A 21615-nucleotide genomic window follows, 5' to 3' on the forward strand; every position below is an offset into this window, starting at 1 on the left:
GATACTTTGAAGAAAATGTCACTGCTGGGCAGCCTTGTCTTATAATTAAATGTATTTTCCAAGGAGCTCACAGTCTAAGGAGATAGTCAAGGAACATGCACTTATAATGTAATAAGTTTTTTGGTATTTGGTCATTCATATAGCAGAGTGTTATCAAATGCCATCATTGTGCCAAGTATTGAGCTAGATGTTGAGAATGTAAAAGTTTGCTATTTAACTGTGGTGATAAGTCTGAATGACTTATTAGAGTAAAGGAATACTAAGAGAGAGGCTTACAGAGCCATAAAGGAACATGAACAGTGATGACTGGGGAGCAGATTTGGGGAATTAGAGAAGGCTTCATGGAGGAGGTGTTATTTGTGAGAATCTTTTATACTAAGCTGCATGAAATCACTTCTATAACATAGCAGGTACTTTGATGAATAAGCAGTTTGGGGGTTTTCTTAAAAACAAAAGGATTAATCAACAGGAGGGAGTTTCTTTTGTATGTGCCTTAAGACAACCTGAAATGAGGAGCTCAAGCCATTGTTTAATCTTTTAAAAAAATTTTATTTTGATCATTGTTAAAGTAAAATCACCTCTACCACGTTGCATTGTGCTAGAGGACTTGGGAATGGTCATTATGAAAGCCAGCATCTGTGAAAGCAAAAGTGAGAAGAAAAGTAGTTTGTCAAAGGCATCTTCTAACAACTTCACCTTATGCCCTTCCTTTCTTGGCCCTTCCCCTCTTTCCTTTGACTGTTGTGATGGGTATTTGGGGTTATCCCATTCTTCTTTGTTCCATTGCTGGATAGGAAACCATTGTCATTGTTAGCCTGTATGGCTACAAAATCCTAGTCATGGAAAACTGATAAGTAAATCCTATTACTTGAAATATACATATATATGTGCAAGTTCTCCATTTCTATTCCCAGTGTAGATTTGAGTGATGAGAGGAAAGGAAAAGGGAATGATAGGAAAAAGAGTTTATATGTATACACATTTATAATATAGACATATGTATATGTATATGTGTGTTATATCACGTAACATGTTATTGTGCTAAATGATGTTGATTGTGTTGCCAAGAATCATAAAGTCTGGAAAATTTTAATTCAACTTTTGATCTTCTCCTTGTACCTGGCACTGTCATATTCTACCCCCAGAGCATGTCAACTTTTCAGCTTCTGAACTGATTGCTTTTAGCCATTTAACTGGTTAAACTCTATGAACCCAGAGTTAAACTGATTCTGGGATGATTTCTTGATAGTACTTAGTGCTGATTGTCTTTTAGAGAAGGCATGTGATTGTTATTGGTGAGATTTTGATGGTTTTAGTTTCTTCATCAGGCAGTTTTGTGTGTTTCTGTTGCTTAGTTATAACCTCATAAATTTTCCTTTGTTATTTAAGCTTATTATTTTGTATTGTATGCAGCCTGTTACATAGTTAAAGACGATTCTTATTCACCTCAATTCCCCACTGATTATTCTGGAAATTATTACTATATTTGTCAATACTTAGCCCACTATAGAGTATACTCATTTTTTCCCCTTCTAAATGTTAATTCATTTTCTCTTTAATTTCACCAAAACTCTAAAAGTCTCCCACTACATCTAATTAAAAAATTCTTCCTTACTTAACATTGTATTTGTTTATTACTTTCATTTTAGTTGCTTATGATTTCTTATAAATGTCAAGTGTAAGAAATAAAAAATTTAATATGTCTGCAACTCATAAAATCTTAAAATCTAATTTTCAGTTTGACACAAAATTCAAAAACAACTCAAACTGTTCAAATGCAACTTCTTGGAAACGTTTCCAAATTGATTCCAAATATTCTTTTGTAGTTATGGGTCTTTTTTCCTTCTGCATATTTGTTAATTTTCATTGTTTTGTTTTTAAGAATTTCAAAAAAAATTGAAAGTTCAAACAACTACCACATGATCACTGAAATACATACTCATTAGATTGGGTAAGACCTTCATAGTTATTTTATACACAAACTCATTGCATTTTAAAATCTTTACATACATGCTCTCCAAGAGATAATCTGGCTTATTCTTGAATGCTTTCTTTTAAAAAAAGGAAATCACTAACTTTAAAAGCAATATATTCCTTTCATGTTTAAGCAACTGTGTCAGAAATTTTCTCCTGCCAGGACTTTTGTCCCCTTGTTCTTCATTCTGGAGTTTTCTTGAAGTTATAACCCTTTTGGAATTATCTTGAGTAAGTATGGTTCTTCAATCATTGTAAACTTTTTGCTATTTTATATCAACAACTATAGGGTCTCAAAGCATTTTTTTCCTTCCCTCACAGATTCATCCTGTTCCATTTTCTTGTGATTGCTTACATTATATGTTTGGCTATTGCTCTCAGATCTTGCTCCAGTTTGTAGCCTTCCTGGAGAGTGTGCCCCAAATTTGGACACAAAGTCCAGATATGCCCAAATAGAACCATCATCCTTTCTCATTGTTGAAATGATTAACTCTGATAAATACATCCTAAGATTGCATATTAGGATTTTTGAATATTTTATTTTTGATTCAGATCAGGCTTACTATTAATTTAACATGCTTTCACCTCTATGATGAGTTCCATATCCCTTACTACCCAGAACTCAGTCTGCATTTTGGGCTTTACAGTAGGTCTTAAAACTAATCTCCTTTAAAACTCATCTTGGTTCTGGTTCAAGATGGTAATATACAAAGAGCCCAAACTCACCTCCTCCCACAGACACACTGAATCTATAGCTATGCATAGGAAAAAAATATATAAGTATGTATAAGAGCAATTTCCTCTGTAAAAAAAAAAAAAAAAAAAAAAAGTAAAAACTGGCAGAGTGGCCTCTTTACATTAGATAAATAAGAGGGAAACCACATCAAAGTGGGTAAGGAAAGCTGAGCCACATACTTGCCATAAACTCCACCCTCAGCATGGTGACCCACAATGAGGGGGGAAATCTCGAAACATATCTGAACTTCTCCTGAGAAGCAAAGGGGTCCTACCCCACATGTGCACCCCAACTTTTAAGACCAACACCTGAGAGATAAGCACCCAAAACATCTGTCTTGGAACACCAATGGGGCTCATGCTCAACAGACCCATGGGGCTATGGCAAACCAAGAGCATCTCTTAAAGGGCCAACATATAGTCACTCATCCGAGGGCCCAGTCCAGAAACGGCCCTTTGAAAAGTGCCCAGATTTTATGAGAGACTCATTTTCTAATTTTGAAGCATTGGTCTAAGGGGTAGGGATAATGCTAGGATACTTTCCAGGGATGGAGACTGGTGAATGGAATCTTCCCCCTGGCCTCCTGCTTTGCTAACGCTGGTAAATGCTATATTTCTTATTTCTTATTTTTTTCTTTAAAATTTTTTTGCTTTTTCTTCTTTTCCTCCCCCCCCCGCCTTTTTTTTTGTGTAAGTACCATCTCTGCATGACCCCTCTGCCTTGTTCCAACCAGTGCATGCCTTCTTCACATTATCTCTCTGCTATGCTCCAGAATATAAATATCTCCCAGAGGGGAGCTTTTACACATGTCTAGTATCCCAGTTTTATGGGTGATTTTTGTGGTCATCACCCAGGAGATATTCCTTGATCACTTGGCTCTGGAAAACAAGGAGGCTTATGTTCTTAGGTTCCATGAGATTCTAACAATCAGACAGACAGTTCTTGGCAGAGTACTACCCCCAGGGCACTGCAGCAGACTAAAACACATCTCAAGCTGTTCCATGAAAGAAGCCTACTTGCTAGTCCTAGAGCTTCAGTTTTAGGGACAGGCTTCAGGTGTAGCATACATCTAGATGCTGTTGGGATGCTGTCAGGGAACATGGGCTCATGAACATAATCTTTACATTGTCCTTCTGCCTTACTATGACTCACTGGTATCTCCAAATGATTGCTACCCAGGAGACATCTCTAGATTGCTTATTCTGGGAGCAGGTAGGACTAATGCTTGTAATCCTAAAGGATTAGATATATTTGCATTCTTTAAAAGCTGTTGCTTAAGGGCCTGGCTTCCAATCAGCCTGAATCCAAATGCTGACTGATCCTCTCCTTTGGGACACTGATTGGTCTTGGCACACCCTCGACTGTTGGGAGCTATTAAAAATTAAACAGGCTTCTGGGACAATCACAAAGACTTGAGAGATAGCCAAGAGGTAGAGCAAGGTTGAACATTAAGTTTCATATCCTATACAACCCTTCAAGAGTGGAAGAGATGGCTGTTCCATGTGATGTATAGAAACAAACACAGGCAAAAGGAAAAGGAAGAAACCTAGGAATATATTCTAAATGCAAGAACAAGATAAAAACCTTTGGTGGGGGAGTGGAGAACCTTAATAAAATGGAGAAAAGTAATATGCTTGGTTCAAGGAGTTGAAAGTAATGGTCATAAAGATGCTCACCAAACTCAGAAGAATGGATGAATATGGCAAGAATTTCAATAAAGAGAAAATATAAGAAAATGCCAACAGAACTTACAGAGCTGAAGAATGCAGTAATTGAACTGAATATACTCAAGAGGTTCAACAGCAGTCTAGATGGAAACAAAGAATTCAGTGAACTTGAAGACAGAGCATATTCATCTAATTTGAGCAGCTAAAAGAAAAAGAGGGGAAAAGTGAAGGTAGCTTAAGAGATTTAGGGACAACATCAGGCATACTAACATTCACATAGGGGCTCCAGAAGAAGAAAAGAGAGAGAAAGGGCCAGAAATATTATTTTAAGAAATAATGGCTGAAAACTTCCCTCATTACCAGGCACCTATCTTTTTATGTCTTTAGCTCTTAACTCATTATTTTTATAATTTTTGTCTTTTAAGCTTCATACTAGCTCTATAGGTAATTAGGCTACTACTTTTACTATATATTTACTTTTTCCAGGAGATTTATACTTTTATGTTTTCTTGTTACTAATTAGTGCCCTCTCTTTTCAGCTTAATGAAATCTCCTTAACATTTCTGATAAGGTGAGTTTAGTGGTGATGAACTCCTTTTGCTTTTGCTTGTCTGGAAAATTCTTTATGTCTCAATTCTGAGTAATTTTGTTGGATAGGGTATTCATTTTTCTATCTAATTTAGGTAAGAAAGAGACATCTGGATCCAAGAAGCCTGGAAGGTTCCAATTAAGGTGAATCCAAAGACAACCACAACAAGACACATTATAATTAAAATGTCAAAAGTTAAAGCCAAGGAGAGACTCATAAAAGCAGCTAGAAAAAAATATCTTATTATGTATAAAGGAATCACTATAGGACTATGAGCAGATTTTTCAGCAGAAACTTTGCAGTCTAGAAGAGAGTGACACTCTTTCAAAATGCTGAGAGAAAAATGAATACTTTGAATATCCAACAAAATTACTCAGAATTGAAAGAGACATAAAGGATTTTCCAGACAAGCAAAAGGAGTTCATCACCACTAAACTCACCTTATCAGAAATGTAAAAGGGATTTCATTAAGCTGAAAAGAGAGGGCACTAGTTAGTAACAAAAAAATATATAAAAGTATAAATCTTGCTGGAAAAAGTAAATATATAGTAAAAGTAGTAGCCTAATTACCTATAGAGCTAGTATGAAGCTTAAAAGACAAAAATTGTAAAAATAATGAGTTAAGAGCTAAAGACATAAAAAGATAGGTGCCCGGCTGGTTCAGTCAGTACAGAATGCAGCTTTTAATCTCAAGGTTGTAAGTTTGAGCCCCATGTTGGGTGTAGAGATTGCTTAAAAATAAAATCTTATAAAAAAAGATAAAAATGTGACATCAAAAACATAAATGTAGGGGGGATAAAAGTATAGATCTTTAGAATTTAAATTCAAATTTAAGTTCAAATTTAAGTTATCAACTTAAAATGTAATGCTATAAATATAAGCTGCTACAGTAACCCATATAGTAACCCATAAACAAGGATCTATAGTAGATAGACAAAAGATAATGAGAAAGCATATCATGAAAGGAAGTCACCAAGCCACAAAGGAAAGGGGCAAGAGATGAAGAAAGGAACAAAGGAACTACAAAATAGCCAAAAAAAAAAAATTTTAACAAAATGGAAATAAATATATACCTAGCAATAATTAGTTTAAATGTCAATGTACTAAATTCCACAGTCAAAAGACATAGAGTGCTTGAGTGGATAAAAGCAAAACAATTCAAAACCCAAATAGGAACCGTCTATATGCTGCCTACAGGAGACTTCAGAGGATACACTGAGTGAAAGTGAAGAGATGTAAAAACATATCCCATGTAAATGGAAACAAAAAGAAAAGCTGAGATAATTATATCAGACAAATAGCTTCAAACCAAAGATTGTAATATGAAACAAAGAAAGGCATTACATAGTGAAGATAGAACATTTGTATATATTTATGCACCCAATATAGAAGCATCTAAAAATATAGTGCAAATAAGAACAGACCTAACAGGAGAAATTAACAATAATAAAATAATGAGGGATTTTAACACCCCACTTACATCAAGAGGTAGATCATCCAGAGAGAAAAAAAGAAGGAAACATCAGCTTTAAAATTGATAAATCTTTAGCTAGACTCATCAGGCAGAAAAAGGCTTCAAAATCAGAAATAAGACAGTAGACAAACTGATAATGAAGAAACACAAAAGTATTTATTTGTATTTTATGAATGTTATGAACAATTATATGACAACAGATTGGGCAACCTAGAAAAAAATGGACAAACTCCTAGAAACATATAACCTTCCAAGACTGAAACATAAAGAAATAGAAAATCTGAATACTTACTAGTAAGAAGATTGAATCAAATTTAATTTAAAAAACTTCTACAGGGATCCCTGGGTGGCGCAGCGGTTTGGTGCCTGCCTTTGGCCCAGGGCGCGATTCTGGAGACCCGGGATCGAATCCCACATCGGGCTCCTAGTGCGTGGAGCCTGCTTCTCCCTCTGCCTGTGTCTCTGCCTCTCTCTCTTTCTCTCTGTGTGACTATCATAAATAAATAAAAATTAAAAAAAAAAAAAACTTCTACAAATGAAAGTCTAGGATCAGATAGCTTCACTGGTGAGTTCTACCAAACTTTCTGAGAAGAATTAATACCAATCCTTTTCCAACTCTTCCAAAAAATAGAAGAGGAGGGGACACTTCTAAGGCCATTTCATGATGCCAACACCACCCAAGGATACCACAAGAAAATAAAATTAGAGGTCAGTCTCCCTGATGAACATAGATGTAAACATCGTCAACAAAAGATTAGCAAAACCAATTCAATATATTAAAAGGATCATGTACCACGACTAAGTGGGATTTATTCTAGGGATGTAAGAATGATTGAACATCTGCAAATCAGTCAATATGATATATCACATGAACAAAAAATCATATTTCAAAAGATGCAGAAAAAGCATTTCACAAAATTCAACATTGATTTATGATGAAAACTCTCAACAAAGTGGGTATAGAGGGAATATACCTCAATGTAATAAAGGCCATATATGGCAAATCAACAACTAATGTATTCATTGGTGAAAAGATAAAAGGTTTTTCTCTGAGGTCAGGACAAAGACCAGGATGCCCACTTTTACCAACATAGTATTGGAAGTCCTAGCCAGAACAATTAGGCAAGATAAAGAAATAAAAGGTATTCAAATTGGAAAGGAAGAAGCAAAACTGATTCTATATGCAGACAACATGATACTATATATAGAAAACCCTAACAACTCTACCAAAAAACTATTGGAAATAATAAACAAATTCAATGAGTTTTCTGGATATGAAATCAATTTACATAAATCTATTGTTTCTATACAATAATGATAAACTATTAGGGAAAATAAGAAAGCAATTGTGCTTACAATTGCGTCAAAAATAAGAAAATACCTAAGAATAAATCCAACCAAGGAAGTAAAGGACCTGTAAACTAAAAACTGTTTAAGACATTGATGAAAGATAACAAAGATATGTATCTATTAGATAGTCAATGTTTATGGATTGGAAGAATTAATAGTGTCAAAATGTCCTACCAAAGAAATGTTTGGATTCAGTACAATTAATTTTAATGGTATTTTTCATAGAAGTAAACCAAACAACTCCAAAATTTGTATGGAACCACAACAGACTCTGAATAGCCAAAGCAATTTTCAGAAAGAAGAACAAAGCTGGAGGCATCACGCTTCCTAATTACAAACTCTATTACAAAGCTACAGCAATCGGGATCCCTGGGTGGCTCAGCGGTTTAGCGCCTGCCTTTGGCCCAGGGCATGATCCTGGAGTCCCGGGATCGAGTCCCACGTCCAGCTCCCTGTGAGGAGCCTGCTTCTCCCTCCTCCTGTGTCTCTGCCTTCTCTCTATCATGAATAAATTTTAAAAAAATCTAAAATCTACAGCAATAAAAAAGTATGGTATTGCCATATAAAGAGACATGTAAGCCAATGAAACAGAAGAGAGAGCCTAGAAATAAACCCATTCATAAATATCAATTATTTATAATAAAGCCAAGAATATGGAATGGAGCGGGGAGGGAAGACAATATCTTCAGTAAATAGTGTTGGCAAAAGAGGGCAGTTGCAAAAGAATGAAACTGGACAACTGTCTTCCACTATATATACAACTCAACTCAAATGGATTAAAGACCTGAATGTAAGACCTGAAAACATAAAACTTCTAGAAGAAAATGTAGGTTGTAAGCTCTTTGACATCCATTTTGGTGATGATTTTTTTGATTGACACCAAAAACAAAGGTAAAAGAACCAAAGATAAACAAGTGGGACAACATTAAATTAAAGGCTTCTTTATAGCAAAGGAAACCATCAACAAAATGAAAAGACAATCTACTGAATGGGAGAAAATATTTGCAAATTATATATCTGATACGTAGTTAATATTCAAAATATATATGAAGAATTCATACAACTCAATAGCAAAACAAACAAAAAACCAAAACGTATTAAAACAAATGAGCAGAAGTTCTGAATAAACATTTTCTCAAAAATATGTCAGTAGCTGGGACGCCTGGGTGGCTCAGTGGTTGAGCATCTGCCTTCAGCTCAGGGCGTGATCCCGGGATCGAGTCCCACATTGGGCTCCCTGTGAGGAGCCTGCTTCTCCCTCTGCCTGTGTCTCTGCCTCTCTCTCTCTGTCTCTCATGAATAAATAAATAAAATCTTAAGAAAAAAAAAAAAACACATGCCGGTAGCAATAGGAATGTGAAAAGATGCTTGACATCAGTGATCATGAGGGAAATGCAAATCAAAACTACAACGAAGTATTACCTCATTCCTGTCAGAATGGCTAAAATAAAAAAGACAAGAAATAAAAAGTGGTCTGAAGATGTGGAGAAAAACTCACATGCAGTTGATGGGATTGTGAATTGGTGTAGCCAGTATGGAATACAGTATGGAGGTTCCTCAAAATTTGAAAATAAAACTACCATATGTCCCAGGCTTTCGGGTACTAGGTGTTTATCTAAAGGAAATAAGGAAACTTTTTTTTCTAAAGGAAAAGTTATATACGCTCCTGTGTTCGTTGCAGATTTATAATAGCTAAGATATGGAAACAATGACTATGCGCCCAACAACAAATGAATGGGTAAAGAAGATGTAGTATATACACACAGTGAAATATTAGCCATGAAATGAAATCTTTCATTTGCAACAACATGCATGGACCTTGAGGGCATTCTGTTAAGTGAAATAAGTCAGAGAAGACAAATACCATATGATTACACTTATATGTGGATTCTTAAAAAAATAGGAGAAAGTAGTCAAAAGATACAAATTTCTAGTTATGAGATAAGTCATTGGGATGTAATGCACAGCGTGGTGACTATATTAATGATCCTGTATTCCATATTTGAAAGTTGCTAAGAGAGTAAATCTTAAAATTTCTCCCCTTCTCCCCATCATATTCTGTAACTATGGTGATGGACTATGTAGGTTGACTAGATCTCTGGCGATCATTTCATAATATATACAAATATCAAATTAAAAAGTCATCTTACTGTATTTATCCTGACTTGGAGAGATGCTTTTAGCTTTTATTATGTCCTAAATCATTCATTGTCATTTATAAATTTATAATCCTTTTCAGATTTATACAAATTTATCATTCTTACCTCCTTTATTTTTATATAAGTCATGGATAAAAGTATTTAGTATGAGGGAATCAAGGTAACTTCTGTCTAGGTTGCCACTGACCCGCTGGTAAATACCCATTATATGTATTCCTTTAAAAATTACAGATGCAACAATCTGATCATTTCACTCACATTTTTTCATATTATCTTGTAAATGACACTTTGTAAAGTGTAGAAATGATATGTTTTGTATATACTACATTTTCTTTGCCTGCCAGAGCAGGAAAGGTAAGTTAATCTCTTTTGACCTATTAATGAAGCCAGGCTAACTCCTAATAGAAAATATTAGCTATCCTTGGCCTCACAATATTCCCTTTTCTGGAGTCTGCTGGCGCTGACACGCATTTCCCTCTCCTTTGGCATGTGCTATATCCATCTCCTCTGTTTTGAATCTAAGGCATTTGGTGGGTCTGCAGTTCTCCAGCTCCACTACTAGTCTTACGGTTTCCTTACTGGCTCACCTCACATTTGCATTTCTCTTAGCCACAGGAGAGGAGATTCTTCTAAAAGAATGATATGTTCTTGTTTTGAGAACAAGATATTCTATAAAAAATTATTCAAATATACAGAGGTTTCAATCCCCTCCTGCTGGTGTTGATAGCACACTTTCATTTTGGGGAACATTCACAACAGAGACAAGGGAGATCAAATAAGAAATGTGGGCTTTTTCTGTCTCTTCACTACCTCTTATCCCTAAATTGAGGGCTTCCCAAGTAGGCCTGTCCCCCTTCAAAATTCACTGTCAGGAAAATGAAAAGACAACCTGGGGGAATGTGTTTTCAAATCACATATCTGACAATGGACCTTTATCCAGAATATGAAAGAACACTTCAAAGGCAGTGATAATACAAATGAGCAAAAGACCTGAAAAGACAGCTCACCAAAGAAATGCATGAATGGCAAATAAGCATGATGATCAACATTATTCATCAGGGAAAAACATATTAAAAGCATGTGTAATATCACTGCACATTTATTAGAGATGCTTAAAGAAAATACTGGGGGTACCAGGTATGGGAAGGATGTTGAGAAACTTGAACTCTAGTACTGTAACTGGTGGGAAGACCAAGTGGTTCAGCCGGTTTGGAAAGCAGTATGGTAGTTTCTGATAAAGCTAAACATGCACTTCAGACACGAACCTGGCAATCTTACTCCTAAGTCCTCAACAGACATGGAAATTCACATCCATACAAAAATCTCTATGGGGATGTTTATAGTGGCTTTATTTGTGATTGCCAACCACTGAACAATGGCTCTCCACTATGGGGTAACCAGACACTGGAATTCTACATAGCAGTAAAGAAGGACAAACTGTTGAAACGTGCCACAACATGGATCACTCTCACATGTACCCGTGCTAGTGAAAGAAACCAGGTTAACAAGGCTGACTAATTTCATTCTTTCAAACACAAATCTGCAAAGACAGAGAACAGATAGTTGCCGGTGGTTGGGCAAGGAGGGAGGGATCGACTACAAAGAGGCGTGGACGAGGGCTTTTGCATAGTAGATCTCTTCTCTAATAGGATTGCTGTCTTCAGTATGACCATCTATCAGTCAATTCACAGAACTGTGCACGAAAAAGACTGATGAGATTTTCCTGGAAGTGAATGAAAGCTTAATTTAAAAAAATGTGTGTGTAACTTATTATGCAAGTACATTTTAATTTTTAAAAGATTGTATTTATTTGAGAGAAAGAGAGCACGCTCAAACAGAGGGAGGGGCAAAGGGAGAGGGAGACTCCTTGCTGGGCAAGGAACCCAATGCAATATGGGGCTCCATCCCGGGCCCCTGAGATCATGACCTGAGCTGAAGGCAGACACTTAACTGACTGAGCAACTCATGGACCCCTAAGTACCTTTTATTTTTAATAAACAAAGCCATTTTATTTTTTTTACCCTATGGTGAGTCTCAACCAGAAATATCACTAATAATAGCTGGCTGAAACTTGCAGACTCACTCACCATCTGAGCTCTCTTTCCAACCTTTTCCCTCAAAAACTTTCCTCTCTTCATAGAGTCCTCCAGTAGAGAGCTTATATAGCCCTTAGGATTATAGCCCTGTTTTAAGAATGTCTCAGAAACTGCACTGTTTTTTTTGTTTTTTTGTTTTTGTTTTTTGTTTTTTGTTTTTGTCCATAGGTTAATATAACACAAACCCAGTAGCCAGAACCCTACTGTGACTTTTTTTTTCCAAATGCCCTTGAACCCTAGCCCCAATTTAATATTTGGGGAGGGCTCAGCGATGATGAAATACATACAAATTAAATATGTCTGGTATGATCACATTTTCCTGGTGCTTCATGGAATCGTGAGGTTTCAAAACCCACCAGTCCAGATCAGATTTTCCTTGTTTGTTGATGAATATGGAATGTGGGGTGGAATCAGAATCACAGAATGTTCGAGCTGGAAGATTCCTAGAGTTGAGCAAGTCCAATTCTTTATTTTACCGAATCAAAAGTTTCATTGCCTGTTGGCCATTCTCTGGTAACTTCAGGCATTCTCTGATCTTACATTCCTTGGGTTTCATCCAGACCCAGGTCTGAGATACACTGTGCTCCTAGAGAAATGCATTCCACTTGGATAAAGCAAAACAAAACCCCAGCCACCTATTTTACTAGCAGACAGGAGAATAAATATGTAGTTCTGAGGGTGCATCAGCAATCAGCTATGCTGTGGTTCTCTAAAATGAAGTTTATTTAAGTAGCCTTGGGTTTTTCCCTAAGGTTACGCATTTGGGTTCCTTTAAGATTTCTGTCAATGCAGTAGTAAAGACTCTTGATTTATTTCATGTATGCATGTATGTGTGTATTGAAATTTAACTGAAGTTCAAGCTGAACACCCTAGATGTGGGGAAGTCTAATTTTTTTAAAACACCTATTTTTAAGCTTGCCTTACTTTGTTTATCCTTAGAAAATTTCCATGAAGGGAAATCCAAGGGTATCTCAGAAAGAAAGAAAGAAAGAAAGAAAAAAGGAAAACATGCAGTTAGATTTTCTGCTGCTCTTGGCTTCTCAAGAATAAAGTTTTGTGGCAAAACTACAGAACCGCCAAGGTTTGGCGTTCTCACCACGGAAGAGGAGTGGGTGATATTTGAGAAGGTAGTCTCAGTAGGAGGAAATCAAGGCCACTCAGCTCACTTATTTATTTCCTTTCCTCTCAACCCATTTACTAGAAGTTTCTGGGTCCTCAGCGTATTTGCCCTCTTGACTAATTTCTTACTATGACGTCTCTTAAACTTGAATCTTCGCTTTTAATTTTCAACTTTTAGCCACATGCAGGAGGGTAGTCCCATTTAGAATGCCCTTCCTTTCTCTTTTAGGGCCCAACTAAGTCATTATCCCTGGTGAATGAATTTCTTCTTAAATTGGACTGGCTGAAGTCCTGGTGTATAGGACCTCTAGTTGCTAAGAAAACAAAACAAACAAACAAAAAGAAACAATGCATGGTTTGTCTGCCTCTTTAAAAATCTCATCAATTCTTACTCCACAGTAAGTGGAAGAGCTAAATTGTTAAAGTGATATAGATTTGTTTCCTTTTAGTGTTTTCTTTGTTTTGCTTCTTGAGAGTGAGGATAACTTCTTGTTTGAATAGAAAAATTCTCAGAACGTGTTGGGGGCTTGGGCCAGGCCTGCCAGACAGCATACTGGGTGGGGTGCTCTAATTAGCAGGTAGTGAAAGCAGCTTGCCATATTTCTCTCCTGAGCTCCCTTTAGGGATTCTTCCTTGATGAACTTCTCCAATTCCTCCCCTCCAGCTCTGGTTGGTCAGCCCCCTTCCCCCGCCCGGCATGTCCTGGGGGTAGCCGTTGAGGGTCCAGATTCTGGGAGCCTCTGTCACCTACATCCTGTCAAGGTCCCGTCTGACTCCCTGCAATCCTATTCCTTAGACATGGTCTCATTTCCTCTATTCTTTCAAGGGTTGTGGCCCCATCTGATAAGTAAATGTGAGGTAGGAAACACTGGTAGATTTTAGCAGTAGCCATGTAGGTAGCGTAGAGCTGCTCTTGCTCTCTGACCTCAAGGGGAGTCACAGTGCAAAGTAGGGAAAGCTGAGGAGGGCATCCCACGTGGTGGGCAGCTCCCTTGCCCAGCTTAGCCCTATGCCTGTGATGTTTTGGTCCAGAGCAGTAAAACTTAGACCATGCTCTTGGGCTGCATGTGGCTTTGTGTGTTCATCCGGGACTCTCATGTCTGCATGGACATCCCATTATCCTGGGGCCCACGGGGCAAGAGCAGTTTTGAGGCATTTCTGGTTAATGTTGCTTATGAATAAGCTTCTCAAATCACACACCAGAACAAACTCTCTTTCAGGGAACAAGTTTTTGTCGTACTGATTTAATTCCCAAAGCCACTTGGATTATGTGTAGGCTTGGCCTTAGGAAATTGAAGTAGAACAAGAAGTTGTTTTTTAAACATTAAAATGAAGAAGTTAAAGTGGTGGTTTATTAGCATGTTCATCTCCCTTTCTACCTTTCCACAAAGAGAGGAAGCATTTATCCTACAGTGGTGCTTGCTTGAATGCAAGAACTCCATCTAATGGAAATCCCATGCTTTAGGCTGAGCTGGAGGGAGCATCTCCAGTGGCTCAGACCCAGACCTTCGAGGCAAGGGATGGACACTGTGGTACTTGGTTTGTGGTGGAATATCTGGAAAAAGCATTGGTTACATATTTGTTACCCTTGGCTAATGAGTCCCAGTCGGCGGAGGCTAAGCTGAACACCACACAGGCAGCAGACCATCAGCTTGCTTCTCGTGAATGCAAAGATGTCAGTGGAATCAAGCCTTGTCTTTTCATGTAACCTGGCAGCTGATTTCCCCCTTAATTAGTTACAACACCATTAACACAAAACAAAGGATTTTGTTGTCTTTTTTTAAACAAAATGGTGCCAGACATCTAGAATTTATTTTCTAAGTGTGTCATTAAGCATATTTTTTCTTATAAAACAGGCTTGAAGGTCAAAAACAGAGATTTTTTTTTTTTTTTTTCTAGTGGAGATTGTTTGCTGCCCATGCTCTTAAGGATTTCTTAAGAGGAAAACATGATGACGGAAGAATGTGTTCCATCTCCCCCTAGGTCTTGCCCTTATATGTAATAACTAATAATTAATTTGGTATTTTGAAGTTTACAAAGGATTTGGATATGTAGACCCTTAAGGGGAGGTCCTCACAAGGATTAGAGGAGAGAAAAAGAGACTCAGAATATTACTACTTGTAAGGCTCTGAGAGTCTTAGTATAACAGTTCTAAATTGTGCGCAGTAGAATACTGGTTCTGAGAAAGGATATTTGAGAGTCAGTTTCCAAGGTTATATGTTTGGGAAACATGAAAATTTTTTTCTTATTCTGGAGATTCACAATGCATGTTAACATAGTCCCTGAGGAGTCCTAAAATGGAAGAAAACAATTAACTTTGCTTTAATGTAGAATTTCCCACTTGTATTTGGTTATATAATATCTCAATATCCCTTGCCTCCTTCCCCCCCCCCCCTTAAAACACTTAGAGAAACCAAAGTTACACAGCTAAATGATGGCAAAACTTGATCTCAAGATTCTCAGGCTCCAGATCATTACATATCTTGCTAAGATCTGTGACTTACTCTCTCTGACTCACGCCTTGTGGAGTTATGATTGGGTCAGGCATCAGTGGGCTAAGATTTTGATTTGCCAAGTCTTTCTTTGCCTTTTGTCCTCAAGGTGCTTTACCTTCAAGAGGGGACATTAATATGTTCATGTAAACAAATAATAATAGTGTGGTGATCTTTTTTCTAATTTTTAAAATTTAAATGTAATTAGCTAACATATAGTTTCAGATTAGAGTTCAATAATTCATCAGTTGCGTGTAATACCCAGTGCTCATCTCATCACAGTGCCCTCCTTAATGCCCATCACTCGCTTACCCCATCTCCCCTCCCACCTCCCCTCCAGCAAGCCTCAGTTTGTTTCCTATAGTTAAGAATCTCATGGTTTTTCTCCCTCTCTGATTTCTTCCGATTCTGGTTTTCCTCCCTTCCCCTATGGTCCTCTGCACTGTTTCTTATGTCCCTCATATGAGTGAAACAGTATGATAATTGTCTTTTTCTCTCTGTTTTTTTAAAAAGATTTTATTTATTTATTCACGAGAGACACAGAGAGGCAGAGACATAGGCAGAGGGAAGGAAGGCTCCCTCCGGGGAGCCTGATGTGGGATTCAATCCCAGGATCATAACCTGAGCCAAAGGCAGATGCTCAACCATGGAACCACCCAGGTGCCCCAATAATTCTTTCTTTGATTGACTTATTTCGTCCTGCATAATACCCTCCAGTTCCATTTACATCGATGTAGATGGTAAGTATCCATCCTTTCTGATGGCTGAGTAAGATTTCGTTGTGTATGTATATATATAACATCCTCTTTATCCATTCATCTGTCAATGGGCATTTCAGCTCTTTCCATAGTTTGGCTATTTTGTACATTGCTGCTATAAACATTGGGGTGCAGGTGCTCCTTTGGATCATTACATTTGTATCTTTGGGGCAAATACCTAATAGAATTGATGGGTTGTAGGGTAGCTCTATTTTTAACTTCTTGAGGAACTTCCATACTGTTCTCCAGAGTCACTGCACCAGCCTGCATTCCCCCTAACAGCGTAAAAGGGCTCCCCTTTCTCTGCATCTTCACCAACACTTGTTGTTTCTTGACTTGTTAATTTTAGCCTTTCTGACTGGTGTGAGGTGGTATCTCATTGTAGTTTTGATTTGTATTTTCCTAATGCCAAGTGATGTTGGGCACTTTTTTATGTGTCTGTTGGCCATGTGTATGTCTTCTTTGTCATCTTTATAATGAGATCAGTACCATCCCTAGTGGGAGTGGATCTTCATGTCAAGGTGTTTTTAGCTCTTCTGATAATGTAAATTCCATCTAATAAGAACTTCTATAGAACAGTTTTGCGCTATTCTTCAGGCCCTTAATCTAAGTCAAAGTCATAGGTGGTACTTAAAACATAGATCAGTTGCCTACATGATGTGGTGTATGAGGTGTAAAAGGACCTCTTCTATATCATAAATGGCACAAAGTTTTAAGGTGATGTGTATATAGGTTAGTCTTAAGTTTTTGTTTGTTTGTTTTTTTTAACAGAGGTAATACATCAATTTAGGGGAAATGATGGATTTGAAAGATAGTAAGAATTACTTAGCCAGCCAGCAACTTCTGAGTAACATGAAAGAAAGGCTTTTAAATTAAAAAAAAAAAAAAAAACTCTTTTAAGCAAAAAGACAGTTCTTACTGCAATCATTAGGCCCTGACATCTCAGTTATCTTCTTACCTTGCTAATCCCTGCAACTAAGGTACTAACATTAGTTGGAATTAAACATATTAATCAAGTACATCATAAAGAATTGATACAAGAGGATTCATCTTAATTGTTTTGATTGGGGCTGTATGGAGTATATCAGTTATGCAAAACTCTGGATGGGTTATGCAGGCAGTGCCTTCAGGAGTTGTGCAGTGTGAGGATATTACCTAGTCCATGAGAGTCTTGGTTTACTCTGTGTCCTTCTTTCCATTCATTTGCCATACATCTGCTTATACGTTGTGAACTCATAGACCATGAGGTTAAAGAGGAGAATTCTCAAGATATAAATGTCATGGACTCCCTCTGAGGAGCCATACTGGGGACAGCTTTGAAGCAGACATTTTTGGTGTTGAACCATTGCTCAAGCACTAGCTATGTGATCTATGAAATGGGAAAAACAGCATTCGAAACACAGTGAGATCATGCAAGTGAATCCCTTAGCACCTACCGCAGTATAAATGTACAAATAAAAGTAAATTGTTATTGTAACCTTCTCTCTTATCCCTCCATTAAATAAAATAGTTTGTGCGTCAGCAATGTAAAATGACTTGTCCAAAGCCCCAGAGTCTCATGGCTAGTCAGTCAGTAATAGAATTAATTTAGGGCTGACATTACCAGAGCCCTGGGATTTTAATATTCTGTTTTTTGAAGTCTGTTGTCCATAGAGTTAAACCCACAGTTGATTGCATCGTGATTCAGCACAGATCCTCTGAAATCCCTTTTACTGTTTATGTCTATGAGCTTCCCTCTTCTGTGTGTTGGGTTTTCTTCTAACATTCCTCACTTGAAACTTTCTTCTGGAGTCCCATATATGCAGCCAGCCAGCAGTACCTTGGTTTATGTTCCCTGTCCCCTCCATTCCCTTGAACCCTTGGCCATGATGAGTGAATTCTAAGGTAAGCACTTCTTTAATCAGATGGTTCACTTCAGGATTTACGTCTGGTTTAAAGTTGATTGAGAGAGATTTGCAGATCACAGCAAAGCTGCAGAACTGAGACAAGATGCTGTTACCCTGGAGGTCCCAGGCACAGCCCCAGGAGTGCCTGGCCACATGGACTTTGGCAGAGGGCCCTGGGACTACAAGTGACACTTAGCACATAAGAGACTTCTAGCCCAGTGAAATAGGATTTTCTTTGATTCTTTCCCAGTGTTTATCCAATTGTAAACTCTGTACTCTTATTTGAACAATTGTTATACTTATTCTCAGCAAACCAAAATGAAAAGTTCCTTAGTAATCCATTTGGTACAAAAAAAAAAAAATCACTGTTGGAATGTATAATTGTTATTTTGGTGAAAATAAGTATAAAACAATTCTATTTCTGACAGCAGCCGTAGTTCATCTTTTCTCGCATTTTGAGCTTATAATTCTGGCTTTAAATCCCAGATCAGTGTTCCCTGCCAAAATGTACAGTGTCTGTGACTGAATTGGTCAGAATAGTGTTTTCAGCATAAAGGAGAAGTCCCCTGTTCCATCCAGGATTATAGGACCTCAGCGTGTATCTCGCTGATGAGCTTGAGCACCTTAAAAGCCAGTTTGGGTTTGCTGTGACTTACCTGAGGTTTCTCACAGCATCCAACTCTACCCTTACTTGGTACATATTCTCAAAAGTGAGTGTTTTAGGAGAGTGCACATGCCATGAACACTATTTGGTAAAAAGAAAAAGATTTAGATCATCCGAAGAGAAACCAGAGTATCATGAACACTATTTGGATGGGATTGTCTTGTAGCCCCTAGGCATCCTGAAATCCTCAGAGAAGACTGTTTTTGAATTGCATGGGTAGATTTTATTGAATTTGGTTCTGATTTCTTGATGAAGAACCTCATCTGTATTGTATTTGCCATAAGCAATGCAACTGATACCCTTTGGACACATCTAGACTGTAGTGTATGTGATACTGGCTTTTAGGTAAGTCAGAATTAAAATATCCCATTTCTCCACTGAGGCATATCTGGCTCCAAGCTCTTGGCACAGAGCTTGATTAATCAATTAGAGAGAGGGGTGATGGTCAGAGGACTGCAGTCACTTGTGGACCATTGTGGGCAACCTGAAGCCATAAGCCAAATGCAGCCATTACATATTTGTAATTGCTATCTGGATTTATAGAAATTCATAACATGGTTCATCTAGTAGCCCAAAGCCACACATGCATGCCTCAGCTATCTGTTAAATATAATATCATCAGAATACTCACGAAAGAAGAGTCAATAGAGGAAGTTTCTATTCTTACATGGGGTGGGATTCAGAGGGACATGCCCTCTTCTGGCTTCCTCTCCTTCTCTATAGGTTTATCATGGATACTAGAAAGAAACCCAGCTGTCATGAAACCTTTCCTCATCCTCAGCAACACCACTGGATCTTCAATAATACAGCCCTCTGCTGTCTCTGCTTAGTCAAATATTGAGGGAGGCAGAGAGTAAAGAGGGAAGGAGGCTGTCCGCAGAGACAAAGAGCCCAATATCAGGTTGGAGTACTTATGTCATCTTCTGGCACTGGAGTTTCCCTTGAGTGAAATGAGGGCACTGAGCACATTCATGCAGGAGGCAGAATAGACAGGGGAGAAAGATAGATCCCCTTGGGTTCATACTTTTGTTCCACCATTTGCTGTTCTTTGACCTTGTGCCACTTTCCCAGAATCTCTGAAATGAGCAAGGAACATTTACCTTGTAAAGCTAATAGGATTAAAGATAGCATACATAGAGCATCAAATTTTTTATAGTGGTGGCTAGTATTTTTACTTACCTACTGTATTTGTGCTACCAACTGTGTGCATCCTACGTGACATCACATTCTCATTCCTTTGAGTGCCTATCTGTTGAATTACTGGTGTTTCGCTTACATTAGTATCTCCTGTTATCTTTAGAGAGAAGAGCGTATGGAAAAATGGGTCTGATTGGGTTTTTTTTTTTTTTTTTTGCCTCTCTATTTGGAGTTTGGTTCAGCCAATATTTTTTTAGCTTGAGTTATGTTTATTAAGTCTATTTTGTGCCAGGCAGTGTGCCATGTACTGGGAATACAAGGATGACTGGGTGCCTCTGTCTGCCAAGTGCCATTAATTCTGGTGGGAGGGGAGACAGAGACCAAAAGAGAACATTTCAATGCAATTTAATCAGTGCTATGTACAGGGTGTGGCACACGCTGTTAGCTGCCTCCCCAGTAACTATTCCCTCTTCATAGTTGACAAAACTCTGATTTTGTTCAAACCGACAGGGTATCCAGCTAAATTCCAGGTCCCTAGGGTCCTTTTATGCTAGGTGTGGCTGTGTGATGGAGATCTGATGAGGGAGACACACACACAGAGGTTTAATGGGGATTTTGATGGAGTTGCTGTCCTGCTAAATAGGGATCATCACTGGGGGCACTGCCCTTCTCCATTTTTCCTTTGAACATGAACATAATGCCCAAAGATTCAGCAGCCATATTTAAAAAAATAAAATTGTGTACATTTAAGTTCTACAGCATGATATTTTGATAAACATATATGCATAGTGATTACTACAGTCAAGCTAATTAACGTATTTATCTTCTCACAGTTACCATAGCTTTTGGATATTAGAGCACCTGAAATGTACTGTTGTAGCAAATTTCTAGTATACAATGCAGCATTAGTAACTGTAGTCATCGTGTTAGCTATATGATGTGTAGACTTGTTCATCCTACAAAACTTTGTCCCTCTGATCAACATCTTTCCATTCTGCATCGTTTCCCCAAAGCCCCTAGTAACCACCATTCTACTCTCTGCTTCTCTGTGGATTCTACATCTAGTGTTCTTTCTGTGCCTGGCTTACTTCACTTAATATAATGTCCCATCTATATTGTTGCAAAGAAGAGGATTTTCTTCCTTGTTAAGGCTGAATAACATTCTAGTTTGTGTGTGTGTGTGTGTGTGTGTATACTACAATTTTTAAAAAATCTATTCACTCATTCATCAGCGACCATTTTGTGACCATAAAAGAAACCAGCATGAGGGAAAAGGAAAGATAATTCCAGGATTACCAGTCCTGATGTCACTGAGCTCCTGAACCAATTGTAACTATCCTCTAGATCCAAAATTTTGTTATATGAGGAAAATACATCTGTGTTTGTTTGAGCTGCTATAAGGCAGGTTTTCTGCTACTTGCAACCAAAGACATTCCTAAATAAAACAGCTCCTATGAATGTGAAGAAAGGAGATTATATTTCTTGAGGAATACTACATAGCTAAGAGGAAGCAC

General features: G+C 37.7%; 2 long non-coding RNA genes across 8 annotated transcripts in view; one reads left to right on the top strand and one right to left on the bottom strand.

Annotated features, from left to right (window-relative positions):
* LOC144305386 (uncharacterized) overlaps nt 1-21615 on the top strand; it is a 289595-nt gene that overhangs the window by 67769 nt on the left and 200211 nt on the right. The window lies entirely within an intron of this gene.
* Nucleotides 556-12438, bottom strand: LOC144305390 (uncharacterized). Its single transcript, XR_013372427.1, has 3 exons — nt 12333-12438; nt 9289-9405; nt 556-636 (listed from the first exon to the last, which is right to left on the bottom strand). It is a non-coding gene; the product is annotated as an uncharacterized LOC144305390 (long non-coding RNA).

This window comes from Canis aureus, chromosome 35 (assembly GCF_053574225.1).
Source record: "Canis aureus isolate CA01 chromosome 35, VMU_Caureus_v.1.0, whole genome shotgun sequence".
In the NCBI taxonomy this organism is placed as follows: domain Eukaryota; kingdom Metazoa; phylum Chordata; class Mammalia; order Carnivora; family Canidae; genus Canis; species Canis aureus.